Here is a 4,317-nt window from a genome sequence, read left to right on the forward strand (position 1 = left end):
AGGGAGCCCCACTCGTGTTGTCTTTGGACATCTGGAAACAGGGAAGGAGAGCCAGGCCCAGTCTCAGGTGTCCTCATGCCCCTCCCTCTGCTCTGCCAGCTACTCTCCCCACCCACTCTGCACTGTCCACCTGGGTGGACTCTGAGCCTTTGTCTGCCGCATAAAGCCATCTGCATCAGCTGTCAAGCACGTTAAGCTGGTCTCTGAGACTGCGAGATCAAGTTCTTATCCGGCTATGTGAGGCTCCTCTCTAGGGGTGCCTGGTGTCTCCTGTGGGTGGCCTGCTTCTGCCCAGCGCTGAGGGGATTAGCGGAACTGCAGGCACTCATGGTCATGGGGAGAGAGGCGAGGCTGGCCAGCCCCACCCAGGGGCCCACAGCAAGTTCTGCTCAGCATCCCTGGCAGGTTGATCCCAGAACCCAGGATACAGACATGGCCCTATAATTCTGTTCTTGTTGCTACCTTAAATTCAGGGGAGTGCGGGGGATAGGGCAGGTGTGTGATTATCTTAATATCCTAGGACTACTTTAACCAGTGGGTCCTGGTAGCATAGTGGATATGTACTGGGCTGCTAACCTCAAGGTCAGCACTTCAAAATCACCAGCAAATCCTTGGGAGAAAGATGAGGCTTTCGAATCCCATGAAGACTCACAGTCTCAAAAATCCACAGGGTCACTAAAAGTTGGGATCAACAAGCGGGCAGTGAGTGAGTGAGTGATGGACTATCAGACGTATACAAGGATGTCTATAAGGTGAGCCAGAGACAGATAAAAGAAAAAACATAGATTCAGGAATGGATTGGGGGCTCACAATCCTAGCACCAATCTAAGAACAATTAGTATATAGGACATGGCCCTGCTCGATAATCACATGAGTGCTATAGCAAAGTGTGGTGATGAAATTATAGATGGTGTCCAGCTATCAGAAAGAATGGTGTCTGGGGTCTTAAGCGCTTGTTTTCAAATAAGCAGCCATCTAACTTAGATGTCAACTAAGTCCACATGGAAGAAGCACACCAACATCCATGACCCAAGGACTATAAATCATATAATCCAAATCTGAAGGAGGGAATACTATCAGAGCCTAAATTGTGAGATTCTGGTATGCAGAAGGCTATGGATGACAGTGGAAGCCCAAAATACATTTACAGGATCTATACAGGGAATAAGCCTCCGGTGATTTCCCTCTGACCATAAGTGAGGAATGAACTGGTTATCTGACAGTCCGTATTGGAGAGACAACTCTAGTAGATTAAAATGAAAATCTGACTTGGAACAATTTAAACTTTGTCACTTGATCTCCTGTACTATACTTTGGGCTTGTTTTGTTTTTTAATATCTTCTGTGGGTTGTTTTTTTTTTCATATTGGGGTTTATCTCAGTTGTGTTTTGTGACTGTAGGTAGCCTTCTTGAATCTTTGCTATGTGTTTTTCTATGGTTTTCATTATATATAACCCAGGATAGATGAACCTATAGACAACAACTAAAAATGGGGTTCTTGGGGGGGTACAGTGGGGAAGTTGGAAGGGATTAGGGGGAGCTGATATCAAAGAGTTCAAGAAGGAAGAACATGATTTAAAACTGATTTTGGTAGCAATTATACAATACTGCTTAATAGGACTGAACTACAGAATAGTATGATGTCTGGATTAGCTCCTCATAAAATGGTTTGAAAAGAAAAGAAAATACAAATCTTTCCTATAAGAACAACCACAATGCTCCTTAGAAACCAGGATGAGGTGATTTGTCTCACAGGCTTTGGACTTGTTACCATGAGGGCCCAGTCCATGGAGAAGGATCTCCCGCTGGGTAAGCTAGATGGTCACTGAAAGAGAGGAAAGCTTTCAATGAGAGGGACTGGCTGTAACAATGGACTCAAGTAAAACAACAATGATGAGGATGGTCCAGGACCAGGTTGTGTTTCATTCTGTTACATACAGCGTTACTCAGAATGGAACAAACGCCAACCTACCTAACAACAACAATCCTTATGGGCAGAGACCTCAACTGGTCGGTTCAAGCTCAGACTTATAAGTTAAAATACCTTTGAGTCATAATATTGAAAAAATACTTATTGAATGAGCTATTTAATATCAGGTTCATAATAACCTAGCGAGTTAGGTTTCATTAACAGCATCTCCATTTGCATATAAAGAAGGTACAGTAAAGTTCCTTGGTCACATAGCTAGTGAGTGGATTGTCACAGAACCTAGGCAGCTAAACTCTCATGGTGTGAACTTAACCTCTATACTTCTTATCCAAGCTCCAGGTTTTACACCGAGCTAAAGCAGTTAGTTATGTATAAACTCAAAAAACCAAACTCATTGCCATCAAGTGGATTCTGACTTACAGCAACCCTGCTGGACAAGGTTGAACTGCCCCATGAGTTTCCAAGACTGTAATTCTTACAAGGGTAGAAACCCCATTTTTCTCCAGAGGAGAGGCTGGTAGTTCTGAACTGCTGTCCTTGCTGTTTGCAGCCCAATGCATAAGCACTATACCACCATAGTGATCACATAGCAAGTGTTTTTCACTTTTTATTGTGAATTGGGTGGGGGTTTGCACTTCAGATCATTTTGTGTACTAAAAAACTTAACAATTTAGCAAAACTCCCAATAATGTGTCTGTGTCCTGTCCTCCCCACACTCTCACCCCACCCCACCCTTTTTTTTCTTTTGAGGCACAGTGAGTCAGAAATTATAAAGTAACAGGTTTGGTTTGGGGGATTTTCTTGGATGCCAGATGACTTACACAGTACAACTTTAAAACATCAATTTTCTTAAAGGGATTAGAGCACCTTTTACTTCCTCCTTCAATCCAGTTTCTAAACAGACTTCTCCATACAAATGCTGGGAACAGAGTTTGGGCCTTCTGCACATCTCTAAATTCCATTTCTGGTTAGTCTGAAGTTTTCATCATCAACACAAAACTAAACTAAAGTAAACCCAAGATAATTCTTTTTGCTGGATAATGTTTTCATGGGTTGGTTTCCTTTTCTTAAAAAAAAAGAAAAAGGTAGATTGAAAACAGCTACGTATGTGTAGTTCTTCGGAGAGGGTGTCTGACTCTCTCAGTTGAACATCACTCCTGGGGAGCGTGAACTTCGGCCTGTACCATTCCCTATCACCAGTCCCCGGGGCCTCCAGCAGAACCTCGTGGCTGGGGCAGGAGCTCCATTTTCTATAGAAGGTCCTTTGCAACCAAGTGCCCAGGTTCCCCACCTGTTGACTCAAATACCAGAGAAATGAGTTACAGCCTACCCCTAGCCTGGGTTCTGTTGCAATCATACAAAAAGGTGAATCTTATCAAGGCAAAGCAAATGTCTCGGGCTCTTGACACCCCGTATCTAAATTCACTTTTCATTCGCCTATACAAATTAAAATGATATGAACTGCAGACTGAAAGGGAGAACGTATTCACAGGATGGGGTGGGGTTCCAAGTCCTGAGAACAGAGACCTCGGGAAAGGACGTTAAAACTGCAGGTTGTGATGAAAAGTAGCGGGTCCACGGAGCCAGGACAGCGGGGTACTTGGAAGCTGTCCCTGTCCAGATAGGCGACCCTACTCCCCTGGGCCTCCGTTTCCAGAACTCTGAAATGCAGGTAAGGGGGGTCTAGTTCAATGACGTCCTCAGCTGGGTAGGTCCCCTTCGCCACACCTTGGGCACACCTCCTCCCAGCCCTCCGTCCCCGCACCCCTTCCAGCCGTGTCAGGGGCCCGGCTGCGCTCCAGGCGCGCGGCGGGCGGGGCTCGTGGGCGAAGCTGAACTTACCCCGAAGCGCGGCCGCGGGAACCCGTGGGTGCGAGGACTCAGAGCAGAGGTGCGCTCCTCCAGGCTGTGGCGCGTGCTCCTAGGCGGCGGCCCGAGACCGCGCCCCTTCCTCCGCCCTCCGCCCACGCGGCCCGGCTCCACCTGACCCTGACCGGGCTCCACCTGACCCTGACCGCCGGCGCCGGGCAAAGCGGAAAGCGCTCCCCGCGCCGCGCGCCCAGGGCACACACACGCCGGGCCCTCCCCACGCCACGTGGCGACACTCTTTCTCGGAGTTTTTGATGCTCCCTCTCTCCAGCCAGGTCTTCAAAGGTACCCACCACTGACTTTGCTAGGGATTAGATAGTGCCCTGGTGGCGTCAGGGACTACGCGCCAAACTACTCACAAAGTCACCAGCTCGAAACCATCCGCCTCTCCGAGGGAGAAAAGTGAGGCTTTTAACTCCCATGACAGCCCCTGCCAACCCAGAGGGCAGTTCAGCCCTGTCGCCTAGGGTCGCTTTGAGTGGCCATCAACTCCATGGCACTGAGAGGTGCCCGAGGAA

General features: G+C 47.8%; 1 protein-coding gene across 2 annotated transcripts in view; it reads right to left on the minus strand.

Moving 5' to 3' along the window:
• Positions 1-3,851, minus strand: part of ANXA3 (annexin A3) — a 91,271-nt gene extending 87,420 nt beyond the window's left edge. The window contains exon 1 of one of the 2 annotated variants that reach the window (XM_045284315.1): positions 3,773-3,851. The gene's annotated coding sequence lies outside the window, so the exon portion shown is untranslated. The remainder of the gene's footprint in view (positions 1-3,772) is intronic. The other variant, XM_045284313.1, reaches the window with a different exon arrangement.
• Positions 3,852-4,317: the final 466 nt, after the last annotated feature.

Source organism: Echinops telfairi, unplaced genomic scaffold (genome assembly GCF_000313985.2).
Source record: "Echinops telfairi isolate 266 unplaced genomic scaffold, ASM31398v2 ScPeMD7_7468;HRSCAF=8506_0, whole genome shotgun sequence".
Classification (NCBI taxonomy): Eukaryota; Metazoa; Chordata; class Mammalia; order Afrosoricida; family Tenrecidae; genus Echinops; species Echinops telfairi.